The following is a 27,940-nucleotide window of genomic DNA, read 5'->3' on the forward strand; positions in this document are numbered from 1 at the left end:
CCTCCGATAACTTAAACAGCACGGCTCAAAAGGGGTTGGAGGAAGTAACATACTAAACGCCACACACACAATGTCCACAATTAAACCAGCTGTATTATTTTTCTTTGTGAAAAGAAAACCCAGGAACAAACAAAGGGGGGAATGGAGACCATGGCAAAAGGAACAAAAAAACAGGAAGATGTTGGACCAACCACGCAGTGAGCCGTCGCTCCCGCACCTTACCTCTAAACTACCAAGACAATAACTAAACCTGAAACAAAAGAGACAAACAACAGAGCTGCCGGTGATCTCCAGGCCGAAGAAGGAATACAAACAAAGATAACCAACCCCCAGCACTGAAGTTGCATGGGTGGGAAACTTTCTTAACCTGACTCGGACAAATAGAACAGGAGGGGAGAGAGGAGAGGACCCTCCGCAGGTGTGCTGCTGCCGCCCGTGTGTGATCCTTTCTTCCTGTCCCTGCACTCTCGGCCCTTATAACACCTCCGCCCTCTCCAGAGCACCGATTCCCCTCTGGTGTGCCCAGATAGAGAGGGAAGAGTGCTACCTGAAAGAAAGAAAGAAAGAAAGAAAGAAAGAGAGACGCCAGGCACACTTAACATCCGCAGATAATACTTGTCCCGTGTGAATAGGGCTTTTGTTTCAATGACTGAATTAACTGAATTAACACTTTACTGTTTTTATAGCTTCAAACAGTGTTGTGGGACCTTATTTTCTTCTGAGAACAGCTGGTTTATTCTCTGAAGGAAACATTGTATTATTAGCTCATTAATATTGAATTTCTTCTATAAAACTACAGAATAACCCTCTAATTTTAACTCTCTCTGCCTGGAAACACAGACAGTCTTACTTTGAATTTTTTTTTTCTCTTTTCATTAAAGATATTGACATTGTTTCCTGATCATAACTAGCTATTGTTTAAAATGACTCCTGTATTCAGAACCAGTCAGAACTTTGATATACAATTTGCAAAGAGGAGAAAATTAAAGAGGAACAAAAATTTGGCGTGCATAACAAAGAGATTTCATAATATTCCCAAAGCCTTTATTGGAAAAACATCCACCTCTGTGAAGTCCAAGTTTCCTGTGAGATTTCCCCAAAACAAGAGCCGAGTTATAAAGTGAACTACAATGAAACAGATTTGTTCTGAGTCTGTGTTCTCTGAGCTCTCCGTCAGTGTGGGCGAGAGGGAGGAAAATAACAACCCCCCCCCCCAAAAAAAGATGGAAATGGCAGATTGATGAAAAGCCAAACTAGTCCCAGGACGACACGTTCTTCTTCTCTCCACAATATTAAAAACTCCCACACGTTTCAGGAGGAGGGCAGAATTAGCCTTGCCGGGATGCACTGTAAGCTGCCGTAATGACTCATTTGTTTCATCCTGATAGATGGCTCTCCGGATGGAAGAGGACCTCGTTTAAGAAAAGCTGTAGATGGTGATGAAAGGCGGCGGGCGAAGGAAAACTTGGTGATCACAGAGAAGGTCTTCGGCTCGCGGCTTCAAAGCGATCTGGACTGCCGGGGTCGCTGCAAGGACCAATGGGAAAATAAAATCCTCTAAACAAGGAGCCAAAACACAGACTTTGAAGCTGAACAGTGTGAGGAGGGCAGGTGGTGCTGATGAATATTCAGACGGAGAGTCGTCGCTCCACTGCCAAACAAGCCCTCCAACTTCTCATACTACATCGGATTAGATGTTCAGATCAGTGTGAACAGCGCAGGTTGTTCTCAAGGACAGCACAGCTGATCAGCAGGTGATCAGGTGATCAGCAGGTGATGTTCAGGTTATCAGCAGGTGATCAGGTGATCAGCAGGTGATGTTCAGGTGATCAGCAGGTGATGACAGACAAACCTTGAGTCCATGCAGGTATCAGGACAAGAAGACATGATGAAACATCATAACAGTCAAACTGAATGAATCAAACTGAAAACATCACGTTTGATGCACAAGGTTTAGTTTCATACAGTCGTGTGTCAGTGATGTAATCATTAATTAATGAGATAAACTCCAGGTCTAATAGTTTTTGATTCAAGCACAAAGAAAGGAGAAGCAGCTGAAGGTGTCAAATGAAGGCAGCCTCCCACCAACACTTCGTATCTCCTCCGTTAAATCTCTCCCGGAGCGTCCTGTCGGTCCACAGAGATCCTCTCTGCCTCCCAGAGACCAGCTGCTGCTGCTGAGGATGACCAGACTGCACTGAATGCAACAGGCCACCGTATTGACGCCATCTGTGGAGGAACACCGCTGCTAGAGAGAGGTGAGCCGGGCTGAGGGTTAAAGTGCGACTCAAATTAAAAATGCATTTTATTACCTGCTGCAGTAACAAACCTGGACATGTGTTCTCCTCTGGGAGCAGAGACACTTCAACATTTGTGTTAATTAAACAGAGACAGTCACAGTTCAATGCCTCTGAGTGGACGGAGACTGTTCACTGATACAACCATTCAGAGCTTCATGAGGTTTTCACGTTATACACAGAACAATTTACAGGAAGATATTAATACTAACACAGCTGAAAACAAAGACAACAAACAATATATAAAAGACAACAATAAACTACAGTTATTATCTGTTTCTGTAAATAGGAAACAATGATGTTATATGTTTACCGCCTGAATCAAACCGGGCTCACATGCAGACTCCAGTGTTACTCTCATGTACTTTAATTCCCTCTTGTTGTCGCCCTGTTTCCTCTGAAGTAACTTTTGTTTCTACACGGACAACAATACAAGTTCACCAGAGGTTGTTTCCTCTCACACCTCCTCAGTGTGAGAACCAAGAGGAAGAAATACTTTCATGTAGAACAAACTTCTCATGTGCAGGACACAAGAATTTACATTTCTTCTGGAACGTTTTGAAGAAAAATTCGACAATTATTTATCTACATCATCTGCATATGTTCAGCCTTTTGAAACACCAGACCCACTGTGTCAGGCAGGGGGTTAAAGGGAAGACTATGGAAAGGGGAAGGTGGACCCAAATGCAGTAACACGAGAGGCAAGGATATGGGGAAACAAAAGGCGAGCTTTATTTAAAAGCTGAACACAAAAACAGAAGCAGACAAAAATGAGGCAAGAGGCAAACTAGCAAACAAAAACAGCGAGGCAAAGTAGCAACTAAAAGGCAAGACAAAGTACAAAGAAAAAGGCAAAGTTCAAATCAAACATGGAATACTCAAAACCAAAACCTACCATAACAGGACTTGAGCATGGACGTAGACAGGGGCTGACAAGAACAAACAGAAGACATCCAGAGTACAGAACATGAAGGGAACAAAGCAATAGACAGAGGGAGCCAGAGGGAACATAGGAAAAAACACAGGAGAACTTAAAGGACACATGAGGGCATGGGAAAAACAAGACACAAGACAAGATACATAGACACGGAAATCAAATACAAGAAACCACAAGACAAAACCAGACACAACACAACAACCAAGAATCTACAGTCATGACACACTGCTTTGGATTCTAATCCTCCCTGTCTGTGAGATCAGATGTACTCGATCCAGCCCGTCTACACACCAACCAACACACATCAGTTAAACGTGTAGAGCTGCTCCTGTATATCAGCAGCTCACAGAACTGAACCAGAACCAACTCTCCTCTCACAGAACTGCAGAAACGATGTGAGGTTTGACTTTAATTACAACAAACTGACAAACTGTGTGATTCATGAAACAATTCAAATGGGATAAATAAATTATCAATCTCTCTTCAGTCACTACCAGACAAAGGTTTGATCATTAAAGTCCACCGTCTCCATAATTTCATGACTTTTACATAACTTTTAAAGTTCCTCCGTGGAAGTTTTGTGTTGAACTGGCAGCAAAATGTTGACAAAGCACTATATATATATATGTATCTATCTATCTATCTATCTATCTATCTATCTATCTATATATACATATATACGTATATATATATATATATATATATATATATATATATATATATATATATATATATATTTTTTTTTATATATATATATATATATATATACATATATATATTTCATAATTTCAATAATCATAAGTTCAATAATAAGTTGTCTTAATAAGTGTGATCTTGTTGTTTTGCTGCTTCTGATGAAGGTAAAGAGAAGGAGTGAAGGGGCTGTGGAGGGGCTCAGGTATCAGAGGTTCAGTTGAGACAGACGTCACACTGTTGACAGGCAGCAACACTCTGCACTGATCAGCCCTGAAGATGCAGGAGGCTTGGATGAACGGGAATTTGTGGATGTATGGGAACTTGTGGATGTATGGGAACTTGTGGATGAACGGGCACTTGTGGATGAATGGGGACTTGTGGATGAAAAGGAACTTGTGGATGAATGGGCACTTGTGGATGAACAGGGACTTGTGGAGGAACAGAAATTGTGGATGAATGGGGACTTGTGGATGAACGGGGACTTGTGGATGAACAGGAATTGTGGATGAACAGAAATTGTGAATGAATGGGGACTTGTGGATGAACAGGAACTTGTGGTTGAACGGGTCTTGTGACAGTCGCTCAGCTTGGTTGGAAGATTCTCACAGTTTCCCTCAAACAGAAGTAAGAAATGTGAAGAGGTCCAAACACAGACAAGAACCAGTACTGTACAGACCACCGTCTCTGTGTGAGACAGTGTTGGATGAGGTCTGCAGGGAGTCAACCAGACAGTCACAATGACGATTACACTCACCTGTGACTGTCAGGCCACACCTCTCTGACACCTTCACTAAAGGCCGTGCTCACGCTCTGATTGGCTGAAGCTGCTGTCATGCATGAATCAGGAGTCAGTAGGCAAGTTCAAGATCAAGCAGCGCTGTGCAGTACTGCCTAAATCGTGATGCATGCTGGTTAAAATGTGTCCACGATGACCTGGATGGGAGTGGTTTCTGCGCCGCATCCGATGTCACATGACCTTAAGTTATCGCGGGAGCAAGGCGGCTGCAGAGCAGTTGCGCAGTTGCGCAGTTGCTCTCCAGGTACTGCGCGACCCTAGACCCACCTTCATGACGTCAGGACTTTGCCCTAATTGGCTCTCATCTACGCTGACATATATGACATGTGTTTTGATGAATTTCCATATCCATAAGCGCCTGTGCCCCTTTTCTACTCAAGTATCACATACTTTCAGATAAGTAGCAGCCGTATGACCGCACCTATGATATAGTCAACATGAATAAACCTATAAAATCCTTCATGTAACACAACAACCCTGAAAGACGTCGTCAATAAATTGCTCAGTTCTGTCACCCTACTTGTGGTGATGATGGAGAAGTGGTTAGCTGCCGTGTCCAGTGTTATCTGTACTATCCACTCTTATTAATTAACCCTTACTGTTCCCGTCACATTAACAATACAAAGAATGAACACTCAATGAACATTGTGCAAAATAGTAGAGCCTGACCGACTTATTTGTTGGCCGATTTTATCTATTTAATATATCTATTTATCCAATATTATCCCAGATATATCGGTATTAGCGAATAAATTGTCCGATATGAAGACCTTATATTTAAAAACTACAAATACAGAATGGAGAAAGTCACTCCTGCAGGGTGCGTTTCGACGGGGGGTAAAACAGCTCGGAAATGTTACAGCTACCTCACTAATGGTTAAACTATAAACCAGCACAAAAATGACAATTACCAACATAACATAAGCCACCATGTTCTTAACAGACACACTAAAAACACTCACAAAAAGTAACATGTAGTTTTAGAACATAAATAACAAACTTGCTATTAATATTAAACTGTCAGAAAAAACTAATCTCTGAAAAAAATTAAACATTACTGAAAATAAACATGGCGTCTGCTACAGGTTTTATTCCACCCTCCGCACGGCATCATAACGGGAACGTTTCAGAAGCTGAGTCTTTTGCCTGCCAGACTTTGTTGATCTGGTAATTTTTCGTTTTTATACAGTCGGGAGTCTGCACAGAGTGTTTTATTTTTGAAACTGGCTGGATACTCTATGCCATTTCCATGTCTCTGACTTCCTGTTGGCGCAATCTGCTCTGTGCAGCTTGTTGCGGCTTTCGTCAAAAATAAATTGGGCAGCAAAGCAGCCGTGCCTGACTTGACTCCACTGTGCGTCGGAGCTGATCGCGGCCGCTTGTGATTTTAGCACACTATCTGCTACTAGCGGATGGAGAGTGATGGCAGGTTAACAAGGGGGATGCTTTTTGGTAATTTTGCTAACAAGGGGGACGGCATCCCCCCTCATATCGCCCACTGTGTATATAAATATATATATATATATATATGTATATATATATATATACATAAACTAATCAGATGAATACATCCTCTGCAAAAGACACGGGTCTTGATCCTGGTCGTCTGCATGCAATACGGCAGCAGTTCCACTGCTCTATTCCCTCATCCTACATGTTTTGGTTGACTACTATTTTGAACATCTCTGACTGAATAATTTCCGAAGGAGATTAATATGAGAAAAAGGCCAGCAAAGTTCCCATAGCATCAGGTAAGAAACTGATCGCAGTCGTTGTTGATTTTCCTCAAACATTAATGGAATTTGGAACAGCTGGGGCCATCAACAATGGAGTACCTAGCCACCCGCAAGGGGAGATGGGATAACAATGGCAGCGGCAACAACACGAGCAGAACATGCTGCTGCATGCAACTTGCCTGAAGACCCCTCGCTGCGTAAAGCCACTTCTGACGGTTGGAGATACAAACATTACTTTGAATTTGTTGATTGTTGAGAAAAATAACTTGACTGTAAGATGCACACTTGTGTTGGAAACATCTCTCCACCGCTGCTAACACTACCTCAAATTTTACGAAGCACCTACAGAGACAGCACGCACACACAAAGAATGTAATGAGTAATGTTACTAGTAATGTAACTAATTACTTTCTTCAGGGAGTAATAATGTAATGTAAGGCATTACTATTTTTGAGAGTAATGTGTAATGTGTAATATATTAATTTTCGGAGTAACGAGCCCCAACACTGGGTATCACCTGCTGCAGACATGTGGGACGTAAATCTAGATCAACATTAGATCCTGTCCAACAAAGGAACATCCAGCAGAGACAGAAAAAAACAACTCATTTCAACTTAACTTTATTACCACAGGAAGGGTTTAAAACTGGCACTCGCAACTCGCCAAATGCGTATAAAAATATGTTTTGGCAAGTAAAATAAATAGGTCACACGGCATTGGCAGGCTGCTGAAATTTGCGGACTTTGCTATATAACTTTCAACATAAATGCCAACTAGTAAAACAGACGCAGTTTACAGCTACAGCAGAAGTCTTGATTGCGTTTCAAATTTGTCCCTCGCTGTCCACCGTCATTCAACATTTCAAAATGTATCAAGTTGCCCAAGGCACGGGTCGGGTATTGGTAAACATAATGACCGGCCACTGCTGCCAACGTTTTTTGTGCCTCTGATTCAAGTCTTCATGTCACTCCACAAGTAGTGCATTCATTTGTCAGAGCTCCACCAAAGAGCCTGCAATCATTGCAGAAGGAGCTGCTGCTGGATTTTCAGTGCTGCAAAAAAAACCAAAAGACTTTATTTTTGTAGGTTTAACATCTCGGGTGAATGGCGAATTGAAGTTGCACACAGTGAAAGCACTACACCCTAAATTATCTAGCAATCAATATTGTCATTACTGCTCTTTGTATAATTTCTACAAGTCACCGTTTAAGTTGTGTGACTGAAATCCTCGTCATCCTGTTCAAAGGCTGCAACAGGCGACTCATCGAACCGGGGTGAAGTTAGTTTTAGGTTGGAGATTCGGCGGATGTTCACTCGGCTTTACTGAGGTTCGCCCAGTGTTAGCAGCAGGAGGACGGTTAGCTCACCTCCCAGAGCCTTGCGCTGACTTGCTGGAAACTGGTGTAGGGACCGTCATTAAATTACTTAGCATAAATATATTTATACAAAATAATTGCAGTTTGTTCGATATCTTCCATGTCATATGACCCAGTGACTCCAAACCAGCTGCAAATTGCATTAGTAAACTGGAGAAATGAGACACAGCTCTTTTTATTGTATTTTAGTGCTTTCTCTATATTATATGAATATTAATATGCAGAAATTATTCTTTTTTCTCAATAACTTCCATGTCATTTGGCCCACTGACTTCTGAAACAGATTCTGTTTCCATAAAAAATATATAATAATAAAGAAAATAATAAAAGTTCTCTAATGCTCAAGAGGTTAACATATTTTCAAGCAGCAAAGTCACCTTCTACACTATTTTGTCTCATGTCTTAGATTCTGAAATTCTGAAAATACATATATATATTCTTTTTCAAAAATCTCACCAGTAGTCACCATTTAAAGGGTTATTTTTCAATTTTTCTTCTGGGGGGACATGCCCCCAGACCCCCCTAGTGTTGCTAGGTTACTGACTCGGAGCACCGCTGCTACAAAAAAATCTTGGGGAAACACTGTGTTCTAAGACTTTTGGACGTGTGGGGCAAACTATTTCTTTCTTAGCTGCAGCCAACAACGGGACAAACTAAATGTAAAGAGAGACATAGTGGAGTCATATATTTATATATATATTATAGTTCCTACTAAAAAACAATCAGTGGGCAATTAACAATTATCTTTATGCTGTTCAGTGTTTACTACAGGAAATCTGATAGTTAAGGTCGTGATTGTGAACACTTCTGTGGCCGGTCAAAACATATTTTGGCCGGTAAAATTTCAAACCCTACCTTCCAGTGGCAGCCCAGCTAGCAATTTATTGTTCTAAAAAGGTTCTGAGAATGTTACACAGAATGTTCTCGTAATGTTTTCAGCGGGAAGTTTTTGTTAAGTTCCAAGAATCTTTTTAGGATAATGTTCTCTAAAAACATTCCAAAAAGGTTTTGTGATAACCGACTTTCATTCACACCATGGTCTGGGGGAATACTCCATTCTGATTGGCTGCAGGGTGTCCATTAATCCCTGATATATGGACACCTACTTAGTAGTTTCAGTCAAATTGTCTGTTCACCGCTGTAAATTAATGCGCTAACTGGCGTATCACATCTGAATATTTTATTTCCAACACTGAGTTCAGTCCAGTGCTTGCCACAACAAAAGTTGCCAGTGGGCACATAGCTTGTCGCTAACTAAAGGAAAACATGTCTGCAGGATTACTCATAATTAACTTATTTTAAATTGTAGAATGATGTACAACGGCTCATTTTAGTCCTCTTAGAACACTCTTCCTAGCTAAATACATTCACAGGTATTCAAGGCCTGTGTCTATAGGATCTTTAGGCGGTTGCCACCCCCTCATGGTCCAATTGTGGTCCAAACCGCGCGCTAAAGTGCCCTCTTGGGAGCCAAAACGAGCACTAAAGTGACCTCTTGGGAGCCAAAATGCCTGCTAAAGTGCCCTCTTGCTTGGCAAAACACACTAAACTGCCCCCTTAGCTGGTTAAAACATGATAAACTTCCCTCTTGGGTGGCAAAAATGCACGCTAAAGTGCCCTCTTGGGAGCCAAAATGCGCGCTAAAGTGCCCTCTTCAGTTCGAGAACGCACTGTATTTTCGCCCCTGCCCTTCGAAAAGTCTGTGCACGCCACTGCTGAGATGTGTATCTGATACGAATAAAGAAACCAGTTCAAATTGTTTGTTGTTTTGAATTTTATACAGGGGGAACCAAGGTTTGAACCATGATCATAAGCTACCTTCTTGGGATGATAATATCCATTGGTATCCATGTACAGTTTTGCATATTTTTTTTTGTTTTACACCCCCCACCCCCCCTCCATCTTTTTGTTATTATTTATTATGACTATATTATTATTTTGTTATTACTATATTATTATTATTATTTCTATATTATTATAAGGTGACATTTGACCTGGTGACAAGCTGTGTGACTACTGGCAACAATTGTCATAAAAATGCTATTTTCTTCAAAACAAAGTACAAAATGGAAAAAATAAATACATAACATGATTCAGAGGGACTCAACTGATAAAATGATATGCCTTACAACTTGTTTATAAAACAATGTACCCCAAACATCCTCAGAATGTTGCAGTGAGAATGTTATTCCTTTGTGAACACATCACTATACAGAAACATTTTATAAAAAAAGTTTTGTAATCTGAGGCCTTAATAACATCCCCAAAAAATCCCAAGAATGTTGCACCGAAAACATCCTTCCTTTGTTAATATATCATATTTCAGGAACGTTTTAGAATGTTTTTTTTCTGTGATCTGAGGTATCAAAGCATTTTCCGTGTGTTGCATAGAGAATATTTTTCCTTTGTTATCATTGTTGTGTCCACAGACTGTGTGGAGAAGTTACTTAGGGTGAAAAATGACAGAGAATCTAGGCTAGCGAACGCTAGCTTCTTTATTGACCGGCTGCAGGGAAAAACACCGCCATCAACTCACTCAGCTTCTTGTAAAAACTACCCCTCAGGAGCCCTGTATGGTCTCTAAGCGCTCCCTTTAGGCATGAACAGGTTAAAGACAGCACCCTGTGAACATCAGTGGCAACACAGTACAAAAGTACCTTCTCACTGATACAAATCTTGCTTGTCTTACTGTGTTTCTTTTAGTCACCACAATCATCTAACATTGTGGGAATGTTTAAAGAAGAACATTCTATAATCTGTTAACTGAACAACATCACCAAAACATTCTCAGAATGTTGCAGACAAAATGCTCTACCTTTGTTAACATATCACATTACAGGAATGTTGTAGAAAAAATGTTTTGTGGACTGAGGCATTAATAACATCCCCAAAACAAGTGTTGCTTACAGAATGTTCTTTCTTTGTTGTCATTTAAAATCGTTCGAATGTTTTATAAAAAAAAACCGTGATGTAATCTGAGGCCCTAATAACATCCTGAAAACATTTTTTTAATGTTGCTTTCGGAATGTTCTTCCTTTGTTTTCATGTAACATTCTCAGAATGTTTTATAGAAGAGCATTCTATAATGTGTTACCTCACCCAAATCCCCAAAACATCCAGAGAATGTTACAGCTAAAACTTCCTTCCTTTGTTAAAGACGAAATCCATCCCCCTGTTCTTTTAGATGAATTTTTCAATAATTTAAATTCCACGCACCCTTGTCAGTCCCAGACAATTAGCACTCCCAGCAGAAGAGCCTCTTGCGTCGAACTGAGCCTGTAAGCCAAGTGTATTGTTCCAAGTTGCTCGCCTGAAAAAGGCGCACATAGCCTACGGCCTTTTTTTAACAATATCCATCTTTTTATTACACGGTCGTCTTGAAAAGGGCACTGACAATAAATCTGCGACAATATCATCTCCACCTGCTGTATTGTTATCATCTCCACCTGTTGCCATTTTCAGCGTCGCTATCAATCATAGGGATCGCCTGACTGAGCAAGTGGGCCTTCTAGAATACCCTGGAGCCGTAGAAAATCTTAAAGAATATGCCCATTGGCTACAAATCCAAATATGATTGGTTGATCAAATTGTCAGTCCAAATGTACACTCTTGTTACATTTTATGGTCAGGGCATTCTATAAAGGAAATGGAATACCCTGGATGGAAGATATTCTCCCCAGAGACACAGTAGAAAAATATCTGATGGTTGAATTTTTTTCCAACACAAAACCACTCAAATGCACAGTGTATGGACAGAAAACTACAGAAACAAGCCAGCGTAATTTTATTCTATTCATATATCCTGGATCCAGGGCCTTCTCTGAATACCTTGAAGGTCTTGAAGATTCACCTGATGCTAATGTTGTTAGCTCAGCAGATCTACCTGATGCTAACCCTGTTGGCTAACACTATTAGCTCAGCAGCTCCAGTGAGGCCTTCATCTTAATAAAGGTGTGAATCTGGTCTCAGATCAGGTTGTGATGTGTTCTCTCCTGCAGACTGTGATTACAGCAGATGAGCTGCATAGAGACATCTGGGTCCGTGTATCTTTTGGTCATTCGATTTTCCTGTCAGAAATGGATATTAAAAAACAGAAAAAACAAGTGGTTATTTGATTTTCGTTTTAAAATACAACAAATAAAATTGAAATACAAGGCGATTTTCTTTTTCATGGTCAAAAGGGGTTGAGTGAATTTAAAAAATGATTTGATTTTCATTTTCTATTTCATATAACAAAAAATAAAATCACTAGAAAACAGAAACAGAAAAAAGGCCTGTTTTTTCATATTCTGAGACCGGATGTTGTCATTAACAGGACCGTGCTGTGTAGAAGAAACAGTAGGCTTCGGCGGGGTAATCTACTGTGACACATGGACATGGAACTGCGGTCAAGCCGGCCGTCAAGCTCCGTGGCCAAATCAGCCGCACTTGAATTTTGAGTGTACAAGTATTCTCAGCAGTATGGTAAATGCGGAGAAATAGCGTATTTACTTTCGGTTTTCAAAATAAAGGTATTATGAAAAGTAAGCTATTATCCAAACCTACATTTAAAATACAACATGTTACATTAAAGTGTTTCATGCGCCCATGATGAATAAGAAACACTTAATATCAAGTATCTTTACTGCACCAGTGTGGAGAAATGCCAAAATAAGAGTCCCATATTTATGCCTCCAGATTGCATATTTTACCATATTTGAGGTGCTGTAAAAACACATTGCTCAATATTTCCTGGCTACTGGTGGTATATTTGACTTTTACACATCTAAGACTACAACTATACGTGATATCAAGCATTTTCACTGCACCAATGTTGAGAAATTCAACAAAAAAATTCCACATTTGTACCCCCAAGTGGCATATTTTCATATATTTCAGCTACTGTAAAAACACTTGCTCAACAATTCCTGGCTATGGATGGTATATTTCACTTCTACACATCTAAGACTACAATTGTACTTGATATCAAGCATTTTTAGTGCACCAATGTGGAGAAATTCAACAATAAAAGTCCCATATTTATACCTGCAGATTCATATTTTCATATATTTGACGTAATGTAGAAATGTTTTTCTCAATAATTCCTGGCTATGGGTGATATATCTGACTTCTACACAAGTGTTCTTACAGTAGCTCAGATATGGTCAAATATGCAATCTCCAGGTATAAATATGGGACTTTTATTTTTGAATTTCTCCACATTGCTGCAGTAAAAATGCTTGATATCAAGTATACTTCTTAGATGTGTAGAAGTCAGATATATCACCCAAAGCCAGGAATTATTGAGCAAAGTGTTCTTACAGTAGCTCAGATATGGTCAAATATGCAATCTCCAGGTATAAATATGGGACTTTTATTTTTGAATTTCTCCACATTGCTGCAGTAAAAATGCTTGATATCAAGTATACTTCTTAGATGTGTAGAAGTCAGATATATCACCCATAGCCAGGAATTATTGAGCAAAGTGATTTTACAGTAGCTCAAATACGGTCAAATATGCAATTTCCAGGAAGAAATATGGGACTTCTATTGTTAAATTTCTCCACATTAGTGCAATAAAAATGCTTGATATCAAGTACAGTTGTAGTCTTAGATGTATAGAAGTGAAATATACCATCCATAGCCAGGAATTGTTGAGCAAAGTGTTTTTACAGTAGCTGAAATATATGAAAATATGCCACTTGGAGGTACAAATGTGGAATTTTATTGTTGAATTTCTCAACATTGGTGCAGTGAAAATGCTTGATATCACGTATAGTTGTAGTCTCAGATGTGTAAAAGTCAAATATACCACCAGTAGCCAGGAAATATTGAGCAATGTGTTTTTACAGCACCTCAAATATGGTAAAATATGCAATCTGGATGCATAAATATGGGACTCTTATTTTGGCATTTCTCCACACTGGTTCAGTAAAGATACTTGATATTAAGTGTTTCTTATTCATCATGGGCGCATGAAACACTTTAATGTAACATGTTGTATTTTAAATGTAGGTTCAAATAATAGCTTACTTTTCATAATACCTTTATTTTGAAAACCGAAAATAAATATGCTGTTTCTCCGCATTTACCATACTGCTGAGAATACTTGTACACTCGAAATTTAAGTGCGGCTGATTTGACCACGGAGCTTGACAGACAGCTTGACCGCAGTTCCATGTCCATGTGTCACGGTAGATTACCCCGCCGTAACCTACTGTTTCTTCTGCACAGCACCGTCCTGTAAATGACAACATCCGGTCTGACTTTATATCATCAGGAGCAGGAGAGGATGACTGGGTTTGACTGTTTGGGTAAACTATTCCTTTAATGTCTCAGGTCTGTCATCAGTTTGTGATATGATAAAGATGGAGCTTGAAGTCTTGTTTTAGCTCCAGAAACATTTTACATCATCCCCGGCGTTCGTCCTACAGGTTGAGGTGCTGCTGTTTCTCTTCTGTTGTTTCTGCAGCTCGGTCACAGCTGAGAGCCATCACAGCCTGAACCTTCTTCTTCTTCTTCAACCACGTGTTTCATCATTAAAAGCGGCTGCTGTAAGGATTCATATATAAATGTTGCAGCAATACTCAGGAGACGACAGATGTTGGTGCAGAGACAATTAATTGAGAAGCGTGTGAAGCCCGGTGAGAGTTTGGATGTCATGGTCCTGAAGATCTCATTTGGATCCTGCTCTGATCCAGTGGATCTCTGAGAGAGTCCAGGTTGTATTCACTGTCTGCGACCGACTTAGTGGTGTGGCAGCTCAAGGTGAATCCAGGCGCTACTTTGACACAGAGTATTTCTACTGTCAGTGTGTCTGATTACAGAGAGTGAACACTGATCATCTTGATCTCTTTTCGAAGGCTTTTTATTTTATCTGTTGAAAAGCTAAAATCTTCCAACATGTCTGAGCACAAGACTTTGTAATGTGTGTGTGAAGAACAGATCCAGAATTCACGAGGAACAAAATAAATTTAGGAGCCTCAAGCCTCAGATTATAATCCCACCTCCTTCCAGCACATGAGACAGTTTGGAGGTTGAAGCAGCGAAACTGCGCCCTGCGTGACATCATAAGTGGTCACAGCTGGAGGAGGGTTCAGGTCCTGACAGCTGAAGGTCCATTTATCAGAGACAACCACAGTCCAGATGGAACCGGGCCGAGTGCTGTTGAAGATCACTTATTAGTTTATCATCATTACATCACACAAATGCGCGCACACACACACACACACAAACACTGTTTCTGTCCACTAACACAAACCTCAGTCTGAATGAAGTAAAAGAGGCGATTAACTTGTCTTAGTTCAGTCAGAGAAAGAAACTTGACTTCAGAAGGTGGACGGTTGTATTTTTCTATTTAGAATGAAAATATATATATATGAAAAAATATTTCCTTTCTTCACATTCATGAGTTTATTTTGTTGACTTCTTAGACTCAGTAGTGAACTGGCTGAAACTCCAGGCTGTCAGAGATACACAGTGCTGCTAGGAGGCTAGCTGGTTAGCATGCTACCTTAAGTAGAGACATCTCTGACATCAGCACTGGTCTGCTCAATTTTAAAACTGAACTTGTAGACGTGTTCCATGTTGCCCCTTTAAAGCAGGATGAATGTTTTACTGAACATCACATAATGAAGGAAGGATCCACAGATTACTTGTGTTTTATGATGTTAAAGTGAAACTCTTGCCAAAATGCGACCTAGGCTTTTTTGTGAATGTATATGAGTCAAACCTTTGTGTAAAAGCATAATTACAATGAAAGAGGCACTTTTAAAATTTACCGTATTTTCGTTTTCGGGTAAAACTCATTTTCAATGGGAGTGCTAGGAGCAAATTAGCGATAGCATCAAAATAGCTATTTTTAAAACAATAAGAAGGCTAGACACAACATGAAACTTTGCTTGTAGTACCACCAGGGGTCTCTACACATGAACACGAGCATTGAGAACATTGTTTGTGTACACAGAGTTTACTAAAAAGAAAGTTTTTGAACAACTCACCTTAGCAGTAGCTTGTTCCGCTAGCCGCCGTCATGGCAGCCGAGAAGTATCGATCTCAGAATGCGACTTAACATGGACTAGAGTTAAGGTGGACCGCTACTGTCTTCCGGCAACAACTATCCATGCGATATCTCACGTGACTTTTCCGGCTTTTTACTTTAGTATTGTTTTTATATGAGGCTCCTTTTTCAACTTCAAGGTCAACATTGTTTTTTGCTAATGACAAGACAACAATTTATCCATGCATTTATATGGAACTAAGCTTTAGGAGTGGTCCACCTCAACTGTCCTCCATGTTACACTGCATTCGCAAATCATTTGACCCGAAAATGAAAATCTGAAGGTCCTCAGGTCTGTCTGTCCGTCTGTCCTGTGGTCAGGGTATAAAATTAGATTAGGACGGTTCTTAGGCCTCCGCGTCGTCCATTAACTCCTGTTTATGGACACCTCGTCGGGCATTATCCCTTACTTAACGTTAAATGTAAGAAAGGAAGAATGTTTTATGTGCAACATTCTGAAGATGTTTTGGTGATGTTGTTGAAGTAACAGATTATAGAATGTAATGTACTCTATAAAACATTCCCATAATGTTACAAAATAGCAAAGGAAGAACATTCTTAAGGCAACATTTATAAAATGTTTTTGGCATGTTTTTGAGGCCTCCAATTACAGAACTTTTTTTTTATAAAACTATCCCACAATGTTATACGATAACAAAGGAAGAACATTGTCAAAGCAACGTGCGGAAAGTGTTTTCATAATATTATTAAGGTCTACAATCCCAAAACATTTTTCTAAAGTGTTCCTGTAATGTGATATGTTAAGTGAACGTCATTGAAGTGGAACTGATTTTTTTATTGCTAGTTTTGCTACAGTGTTGCATCTCGTTGAACTGGTTGCATTTTGTTTCCACACACTTGTTAAATGATTGTTCATAAAACGACTGTCTACTCGATGTCTGATAGTGTGTGCATGTGTGTGGTTGTGGCTGTGTGTGTGGCTGTGTGCATAACTAGAACAACGTAATTTTGAAGATAGAGCAGTAAAATTATATTTTGCCTAAAACTTAAAAATGGCAAGGTTCACCACTGATTAGCATGCACGTGGATGTCAGTGTGAATAACAGTTCCTTTAATGATAGAGGTTGAAAAAAAGTTAAAAAACAATCTGTATGATTTGGAAGTTTTGAAACAGAAGACGATCATGATCATGTGATCCGTTCAGTAGATGTTCTGGAGCTTTTTATCAGATATCACATGATCTTCTCAGCAGGTCGGACAGGCTGTGATAACATTAATCATGTTTGCAGGAAACAAAAAAACGTAAAACAAAGTAAAAAAGCTGATTCATGTTTAAAAGTTTCCTCCTGATCAGCCCAAATTTGTGACAAACAATTCTTCAACTCAGAATAAATGATGCTGCAACTTTTTGATCATGTTGTGTCTTAAATCACTTGCTTCTGTGGGGCTTTACATTGCATGAGGCACAATTAAGTTGTGTTTATGCAACATTAAAAGGGAGTTTTAGGTAAAAACAATAATAATTAATGATAACATTCTATTATCAGGGATAATTTTTTATTCTGATAAATAATATGATCCAATTTATATTAGATCACCTCGGGGCACCACCTATAAAGAAGAGAAAACAAAGCAAATTTACCAAATCGATCTCAGAAAAAGGTACTAAACTGTTTATGACTCTGTTTAATACTGTTTAATAACTAACTTAATAACTACAACACAATTTACTATAACAGCTGTAATGGTTGAAGGAATTTGAAGGTTGCAGAGTTCTTGACAGTGTAGAGGTTGGCAACACTCACTCTTGCACTATATTAAAGAGACAGCAGGATGGTTGAAAAGTCTTATTCAACACAAAGATGAAAGCACAGAATCTAACAAACATGTACTATGTACAGGCATGTGTGTGATAGTCACTGATGTCACATGTGGGTGTGATATGCTCCAGGATCAAGGAATGTGTGTGTGTGTGTGTGTGTGTGTCTTGTCTGTGTGTTTGTGTTGTGAGTGAGGTTATCAAAGATCTACCAATAACCACAATAACACTCAAACAGTGGACAAACACATAAATTGAAGACATGTGCATTACATCAACCAGAGTTTAAAGTCCTGTGCATAGCTGTGCTATGCTATGCTAACTAAGCCCAGTTCAACGTTACCAGCTTTTGAAGAGAAGGTGCTGGTGGTTTCAGGAGAAGGTTGGGAGTTCAATGTTGAATGCTGTTCTGGCTGTGCACGACTGATGAAAGTCGGCAGAGGAGGAAACAGTTTGCTCCTTTCTTTTGTAAGGATAGCAGCTCAGTGCTAACCTGCTTGGTGTTACTCAGATTGTGAAGTTAGCTGGCAAGCTTTGCGTTGCAGCTGCTGGTGCTAACTGATCTGGAATACTGGCAGGAACTCGTGTCCCTGCAGTGAGGAGAAGTTCTTTGTGCCTGCTGCAAATGTAGAAGAGAGGCCCAGAAGAAGAGATCTTGAGGGCAGGCAGCCCTGTGGGGGAGGTGGAGAGGAGCCCTTGAGGATAAGAAGTCAAGGGAGTAGAGGGCGTAGAGTAAGAGAGAAAGAACAAAGAAGGCGCTGGAGTTTTGACTATCTGGTCAGAGGGGGGTCTGTCACCCTGACCAATAGAAGCTCAAAGCTGAATTTTGCACCTAGGTGTGAAGAATGGGGAATTCTGGGACACTGAGTTCAGTTCAGAGTCCATTTTAAAATCCACAATGAATGACTTCATCTGTGGGTCCCAACACTTCTGTCTCCACAAACACAGCTCGAAAATGTCCCGACGTCTCGTTAAAACTATCCAGTGGTATCACTCTGATAGATGTTCTAAATTACATTCTATCTGTGGGTGAATGATGTCAGTGAGACTGTTTTTATGTTCATCTGATCAGAACTTGTTTGGGTCCAATGTGGAAAGGTGTTCAGCAGTTCAGCCACGGACTCTCCTTGAGTATATATATATAATATCAGACACACTAATTACTTTTCCATCCATCCGTTTTCTGCTTCTTCTTCCGGGCTGTGTCCACATGTTCCTCTCCAGTCGGATGAGATGTAGAATCTCTCCAGAGAGTTCTGGATCTCCTGCCACCTTAATGTTCCCACGGAGGAGGATCATGATCGGACCAGGAACCACCTCAACTCTCTCCCTCTGAGCTGCTGCTGCCACATGTGTTCAGACATGTCCGGGCTCTGGGAAACTTTAATACAGTGAATCTGTGTTGTGTGACGGCGCAGAGAGAAACTGATTTCTAAGAACAAGTGAAGTGAAGCTGAATCCTTCAGCTCGTCCTACATCTGTGTTCCTGCAGGAGACGCCTGCAGAGGCTCAGCCAGAGGAAGTGATTTTTCCACCCACCTTAACTGGCAACCAGGCCTGGCCCACATACCTCACTGTGTGTGTGTATGTGTGTGTGTGTGTGTGTGTGTGTGTGACTTCCTGTGGTCTCATTATGTTTGCCCCGTTTCCCTCCAGCGAACATCAGATGTAACAAAACCAGAGGACAAAATAAGAGCATTACTTTTTAAAGACATGTCCTGAAGATGGGAGACAGTGATGCACGCTGACAGTGGCTGCTAATTGGAGTAAATTAATTTACCTCGGGCGCCGATGTTCGCACAAAGCGCTGCTCGCCGCGTGAATAAGTGATGATCGGCAGCACCCGTATAAGCCCCGACTTTTTGAATCATTTAACGCCGCAATCTGCTAATTAGCAGGGAGAAGAGCAAGCTTTCAGCCACAATTAAGATAGGCCTCTGTCAGTCAGGGGGTGGATGGAGGGGTGGCGGGTGGTGGAGAGGGAGCACTTCATTTATTCATCCTCTGAGCAGATGCTGAGTGCAGTGGGGGTTTGGATGGAGAGATGCAGGGATGGAGAGGGAGAGCTGAGGGATCTGAAGGGCTTGGATGGGGAAGAGGGGGGAGGTTGTGCTTGGCGTGAGGTTGTAGAAGAAGTTTTCCAACCCTCCATCGCCACCTACCCCCCCTCCCCCCCCCCCCACCACCTCTCCCTCTTTTTCTTCTCCTTCTTGTTCTATGCGAGCCTCAGAGGAGGGTGAGCAGTGGAAGAGGGCGAGCAGTGACGAGGGCCCGCCACCAACCAAAACAAAAGCACAACAAAAGAGCCGATCTGTGAGGAGGAGGGAGAGTTAGAGAGTGGGTGGGGGAGTTAGTGGAGGGTGGTAATGTGCTTTAGCATCTAGAGGCGAACACACACACACACACAAACACACACAAACACACACACACACACACACACACACGCACAGACACACTGGGAGGGTTCCTGTTTGACACGCAGAGTGTTAACCAGTTGTACAGCCCAAGGTCAAACATGACTCCGCAGGTTCCCCAGGTCATAACACCACCCTCCTCCACCCTCCTCCACCCAGCAGCAGCTCAGCCTGGCACAGATTCAACTGAGCTTGCTCATGGTGGATTGCACTTTTAAGTGTAAAATGTGAGCATCCCCGGCTGAGAGAAGCTGCTGCTCCACTCTTTGTTTCATCTGCGCTAGGCTCTCGATCTGCAGGTCGAAATGTGTCTGACATTATTTATTATATTTCAATAAGAAGAAGGTCAGACACCGTGTTTTTACACAAAGACAGAAAGAAGTTCATGTAGAACATTTGCTGAAGTTTAAATTTCTCCTCATGAAACAATTTGTTTATGGAGTCTGGTGATGTTGTGGTGACTAATTAAATGAATCTGACACAGACACATTCTGCCTCTTCTTCTTCTTCTTCTTCATTTTCATCTTCAATAGAGGACCTCAGTTAAGTGGGCGGTCCTTCAGGCTCTGTGTCATATTAATGACGCACATTATTAGCCGTAACTTTTAAAGTATTCTACTCAGCATGAAATATGAACAGTTCTGGATGTAAAATGACATTGAACACAGCAGCTGTATTGACGTGTTGAGTTCTCTCTGAAGTAAAGCTTAGAATGCAGAACTTTTTCCATATGGTGTTAAAACTTTTACTCCACTGAAGGTTCTCTGTATGTTTGTGACACTTTGGTCAAAATACACAACATCTGTGATAAATATGAATTAAAACACAATAAGGTTAAAGTTTATTTCACTGATGGTAAGCAGTGTTAAACAGTCCATGTCATTGTAAAGGATGAGGTCATTGAGGGTCACATGACCGTCAGCTCAAACACAACATTTAAATGTGAGCAGCTGATATAAAGAGACAGCGGCAGCAAAGCTGCAACACCCGAGATGACAAACACCTGCAGTAAATCCAACCTGTCCGTCTGAAAGCATAAATCTGCTGCTGTGTACAGTGGATCACAGGGATCTCCCCCCCGACATCACCTCGCTCTCATTACAACACGGAGTGCCGTATTCACCGCGACCTGGTCAATTTATTCACGCTCAGGCCCGGGGAGTCCTGCCCTGGACATCCGGCGCCGAGCATTATCGCTGCTGAGTACCTCTGACTGTGAAATAAACGGTGGGCTGAAGGTAATGAATATGTTAAAGGAGGAAGCCCCGAGGATTTATGGGGACACACAGCGCTCAATGTATGCATGTGAGGCTGATGTTTATGCAGGTGTGATGACTGCTCATTATTTATGAGCAGCGCTGCACAAAGTATTCAGATTACTTCCAGAGGACGATGATGCTTTTTTGGGGTTTAAGTCCACATCAGACGGAGCTCTTTTCTCCTGAAGGGTCTGGAACTCCTCGGCAGTATCCAGCTTTTACCTCTGTAACTTTTCTCCATCCCTATGTGACACAGCACCACCTCCAGGTAGAGGCCTGTCCTCCACCTGGGTGAAGTCCTGCCCACCTCGCTGTCTGCTGGTGTTCTCCACAGACGTGAAAGGAAAGTAAAGAAGTGAGGCTGCAGAAGCACAAATGTTTCATTTACCCCGGTGACATTATATCACCGGACACACCAGACAGACCGGTACCGAGTGTCCATGACGGACTGTAAACTGTAAGTTATACCAGATTACTTGATGTTTTACTGTTCATTTTGTGGCTAAGCCAGTTTAATCAGGGTTTAGCATGTTGCTAATGTGGCTGCTACAGTGTACAGACCGCTCACAGCGCTATGCAACATTTGTCTCATCACATTCATACAGTGAAGGCACCAACTGCTCATCAAGAGCAATTTGGGGCTCAGTATCTTGCTCACGCTTTGTGTGTTTAGTTAAGCTAACAGTTTAAAGTGTGTCAGTACAGTCAGGACACTGACTGTGGTGTTAGTGTCGACCTGATGAATTCAAACAAATCTGGACTATTTCTTCAATCTGTTAATTTGTCGAGAGCGATGACCAATCAGAGACATCCAGGAGCAGCTGATGGCGTTGCCAAGCAACAGTAAACAAGATTCAGGTTGTTCAGGTGACATTGTGTGAAAATCTTTGAGACTCCGCTATAGACTGGTACACATCGCCTCTCGCTGTAAAGTTTGGTGAATGATTCAGGTGTTTATGATAACATTTATTTTCAGATCTGATTTCTGTTTGATCATTTTTAACTTCAGGTCATCTTGAAGCAGTTTTAACTGATTTCAGATGAATCAATCTTCATCAATCTTTTCAGCTCCATTGGGTTTTTATGACAAAGCATCTTAAAGCAATGCGTGAAGGCTGAAGGTCAGTAAAAACATTTCCCTCCGAGATGTAGTGGAGTACAAGGAGCAAAGAAAAAGTAAAAGTAGAAGTACATGGTAACATTCCTGCAGTGTTCCTGATGTTCCTGGATGGATCTCACTCCGCCTGGCAGCTCATTGATGAAGCCTACCCCCCCCCCCCCTAAAATTTAAAAAATAAAAAAAGCCCTCGTGCCTCCTTCAGAGTCTTTCACTTTGATCTGAAAGTCTTTGCAGCCTCATTGACTGTAATGAGATCTGGAGAATCCGTGAGGACGGCAGGGATTTGACGCCGAGCCGAAAAACTCCGGCCGGGGAATCAGCAGCGGGCACAAACAAAATCGAAAGAGGAGAAAGAGGAGGAGGAAGATCTCAGATGGCTTGGCAAGCGGTTTGCCTTCACCCCTCCCTCCCCCTCCTCCATCCCAACGTTAATTTCCCCAACGTCTGAGATTCCAGGGTAGGTGGGGGGTGGGGGGGTCTGGCACTGAGGCTTCTGGATGTTTCTCTTTGCAGCAGCGTCCCCAGACGAGGAGGCGGCGTTTCTGTAATCTCACCAGCTGACTGTCGTCCAGTCCATTAATCAGTCAGTCAAGGTCTGAGAGGCCCGGAAGACCCAACACACCCTGAGGTGAGGGGGGGAGGAGATGTCCGTCAGCTCTGGGTCAAGGAGACGATGTCGGTGTCACCGACACAGAAACGTTCAGAGAGTTGATGTTGTTCTCTAAATGCACCACAGAGAGAATTTGTTAATCAGCTGCTCCACCAATCACAAGTCTGAACCACACAGCCAATCAGGAGCAAGTTCATCAGGAGTTAAGATGGCGTTGTGCCAGTGGATTCAGAGTTTGGTCCCGGTTGTGCTGAACACTGATTCTGACTGTGTTTGAGTCAGAAACACGAGAAACAACCAGCAACACAGCTTATGTCAGAGCATTTGAATGCGCCACACTTGTTTCTAAACAGAGCACTTAAACACACCACACTCAGTTCATGCTGAAGTATTTGAACTCACCACACTTGGTTCTTGTTGAAGCACCTGAATGCATCACAGTGCTCCATAGCGACATCAGAGGTGGGGCAGTGTCGCTCACTCCCTTCTTCACGCCACCGTCACTAAATGTGATCATCAGCTCATTCCTGTGTGTTGGATTGTTTGGATTATGTCATGCTTGAGTTTTTCATTTCATATTAACGAGCGTGGAAATAATGTGTGTGTGTATGTGAGTGTGTGTGTGTGTGTGTGTGTGTGTGTGTGTAATCCCACCCTAAAGTCTGACTCGTTGATTGTGTTTTGGGATCTTTGGGGGTCTAAAGCAGCTCACGACTGAATCCCATCAGTGTCCATTCAGTTTCGATTTAAGGCCTCCGACCTTCATCCTCTCTCTCTCCCTCTCTCTGTATGTGAAGCTCAAAATGTTTTCAGTTCTCGTCTCCTCTTCGACCTCTGAAGTACAAACATTCCCATCGAACATCATCCGGGCTGTGTTTGTCTTGTAGGGCCTCTTTCAGGTCTTGTGTTCTGACCCGACGACCTGCTCGTGTGTTTCAGTTTGTTCACCTGAGAGTGTCGACTGGCAGGCCGAGCCTTCACCCCTCCAAACTGGTGAAGATGGATTCAGGTGGTTCAAACCTCTGGATGACAGACTGTTTGTGTGTGTGTGTGTGTGTGTGTGTTTGTGTGTGTGTGTGTGCGCAGTTTAATTAAAACAGTGTATGTGTAGGAGAGGTCATTAGCGCAGAACAGATGGGGCCCTGGTTGCCATGGAGACACTCCTCTCTTTGTTTGGCTGCTCCTCGCTATGAGGAGTGGCGGCACATTTTTCTGCAGCCGACGTGGGACGCCGCAGAGTTAGCCACTAACGCCGCATTTGTTTCTCTAAATTCGTTGAGTCCGACATCACAACACGCTGGACCTGTTCAGTCTGTTGGAGGGCATTATGTTAACTACCTGCCCTCCTCTGATGATGTGATATCAGCGAGCGGAGGTCACGTCCCTGCCGGGCCCAAACACTATTGAGCCCTGCAGCCACACGGTGATCTCACATAGTGCTGCGTTTGGACGCCGCAGGACAAAAAGGACGTGGCAGTAAAACACCTGAGGTGAATATTTAAGAGGTCAGAGCTGGAGTCAACCGGCCTGTTTCCTCCTCCTCCTCCTCCTCCTCCTCCTCGCTCCTCTCCAACATCCATCTTTAATGTAAAAACCTCCGACAGAACAATGGCTCTTCCCTCGGTGATTGCCCCGCTGGCTAATAATTAGCCAGGGGTCATCATTTTTTGATAAAGCCGAGCAGCAGAGGAACGGAGACAGACAGAGGGACACATTTCATTTGCATCATCACATGTTAATGGCAGTGCAGCACAGAGCGGCGGTGAAGTAATTAGCTCGAATCCCCGTCGCATCGTGTGAAATATTGAACATCTTGAGGCTGAGTGGCGGCACGGCTGCACCTGGAGAGAAAGAGTGGAGGTGAATCATTCCCCAGCAGCTGAGCGGTGTTTTACTGCAGCTGGACGAGGACCAGGAGACGAGAGTTGTTTGTTTGTTTGTTTGTTTGTTGCTGTGGGCGGGGCAAGCCCCATCAGACTGAATGTGTTGTCCAGAGAGAGAGAGAGAGAGAGAGAGGACACCTCAGGGCTGAATGTGAATCATGTTTACTTTAAACTCAACACAACTTCTTATAAAACCACATAATGAGAGTTTGTATCTACTCTGCTTTTATTGTATACGTCTGAAATTACTTTTACCACTAAAACTCCTCCCCTTCTTCCTCCTCCTCCTCCTCTTCCTTCTCCTCCCCTTCTTCCTACCCTCCTCCTCCTCTTCCTCCTCCTCCCCTTCTTCCTACCCTCCTCCCCTTCTTCCTCCTCCTCCTCCTCCTCTTCCTCCTCCTCTCTGGACGATTTTTTTCATGTCTCTCTCTCTTTGCGACACATCAGAGAAGAGCTGCAGTTAAACTCTAAATCACAGTGTTGGCTGGTGTTGATGTGGGTCAGAACCATCACAAAAAAATATAAAAAATTGGTTTTTATCTTTATGGATCATACAGAGTAAGAAGTACAGATGATGGTGTTCAAATATAGGAAGGAAAGGGAAGAAGTTGTAATTGAATGCATCACAATTCTCATTATCTCATTCAAACATTTGAACGCACCACACTGGGTCCTCATTGAAGCACCTGAATACACCACACTCTCACAGTCTCTTGCAGTCACAGAGGTGAGCGATGAGGTGAGTGACTTCAGGGCACAGCTTCAGGTGTGAACAGGTGCAGCGGTGAGCAGGAGTCTCAGATGAAGTTTGATGAGGTCATGACAGGTTCAACAGGTTGTGTCTAACCCTAACCCTTGAAGGAATATTTCTCACAGTTTTCTCCGTAGTAGACCGTGACCCAAAGCTCGTCCAGTAGCACCGGGCCTTCACTGATCTGGACCTGAACACCAGAGCTGTACCTCTCCTGCATCACTGATCATAAACAGCTCCTTCATATTAAAACTCAGATAATAACTCCCAGAAAGCTTTTATTAGATTAAAAAAGCTTCATATAGGAAGGCGTCGGAGCTGTAACCTGCCGCATTCTGAGATGAATATTAATTTATAGATGGACAGCAGGATGGAGACAGGGGAGCCGTGTGGAAAACAAATTATTTGGAGGCAGCAATTAGAGCGGGCCGGTCCCCCGAGTGAAAAAGATAATATTAAAGTATTAAAGGAACACGCTCCCATCCACATGATGGACGTCTAAATTAGTGCAACAGAAGAAAAGCACGTGCAACAGGAAGCTGTCAAGAGTGAGACATGGCGTGTTCATTATGGAGCTGCTCTCATCACGAGTTCAGCTTCTGTCAGCTGTCTGAAACATGTCCGACAGCAGCTGTGTGAAGAGGGGCATTGTGGGTAATCACATCAGCACAGATACATGTTGGAAGAGGAATGATAAGAAGAAGAAGAAAAAGAAGAAGAAGAAGACGAGGAAGAAGAAGACGAGGAAGAAGAAGATGAGGAAGAAGAAGATGAGGAAGAAGAAGAAGGCAAGGAAGAAGATAAAGAAGAAGATGAAGAAGAAGACGAAGACGAGGAAGAAGGGATGGGGAGACGGTCGTTATCGCCGTCAGTGGGGGTGACGAGTGTCCGTTCGTCCGTCCGTCCCCGGGCTCCTCGCCGTCAGCCGGGGGGGGGATGGACGGACGAACGGACGCTCATCAGCGTCAGCCGGGGGGCGCAGAAGACTGCCGCAACCCACAAACACCCGCTATAAAGCAGCTAACATTGAAAATGAGTATAGCAGCGCAGCGCTGTTCAGGTCCAGCTATCGGTGGAGAGAGCAAGGTAGGGTGCTTGCCTCAGTTCGTTTTCAATATCCCCCCGGCATACTTCATAAAGTTCTGGGATCACTTTACTACTAAAATGGGTGCGGGAGGGTGAGCCTAAACAATGTGCTGCTCTCATGCCTCTGCTCCTGAGGGGATCACAGAGCATGCGCGGCTGCACAGAGTTTTGAAAAAGTTTTGTGATGGGGAAACGTACCAAAAATGCCGTTGTTTGCCGTTGTGCATTGAACCGAACAGGGCCTCAGAGACAAACAGGAAGTGGAGGACGAGCTCCGACTCAATTTGGGCCCACCTGACGACGCCAGGCAACGAGGAGTCCCATCCAGGTGATCAGTGATTAATAAACAGAGAAGTTAATGAGGCAGATGGCCACCGTGACGATTAAAATATCAACATGAGGTCTCAACTGCTTGTGCTCTCTGACAGTACAACCGATGTTAAAAACGTAAACAATAACAACAGTAGAATCAACAGGAAGCGCTTCAATAAACATTAATAAACTCTTCAATCTGCTCACCGTTTAATCTGTTATAAATTATTTATGAAATTACATTCTGACCAGACAGGAAATAGTGATGACATCATGTCTACTGGAAGTCTTGTGAAACGTCTCTCTCTGAGGCTCATAGGTCATGTAGTTTGAGTCAGAAACATGTTGTTTCCTCCATAGTTTTATATACGTAGACATATATATATATATATATATATATACACATACACACATAAGTTAATGCCTCTCATTTACATATTCACACATGTACGAATATATTTGGGAAACAAATAGGAACTAAAAACGTCTTTAATGTTCTCTGATGATTATAAACATTAACTGCTCCTTATATGTTTAACATTACATGTCAGGATCTGGTTATTATAGAAACAACTGTCAACTGTCAGTAACAGCGTTACAAACATTGGTAACTGTAAACCCTCATAAAAACATTATAAGGTAGAAGGGAGCTTTATAAAGTTCCCTCTATTGACTTGTATTAGTTCACAGGGCAGAGCTGCCACATCCAATATGGCGGATGCGCAGACATATCGCAGCAACGGGGCAACCTGCTCAGTAAGACGTCTACGCAGGGCCGTTTCTGTCTTTCTGGGGGCCCCTTGCAACATGCTGTTTGGCTGTTATTTTGTCAAACTACAATGGATAGAT

Source organism: Sparus aurata, chromosome 18 (assembly GCF_900880675.1).
Source record: "Sparus aurata chromosome 18, fSpaAur1.1, whole genome shotgun sequence".
Taxonomy (NCBI): Eukaryota; Metazoa; Chordata; class Actinopteri; order Spariformes; family Sparidae; genus Sparus; species Sparus aurata.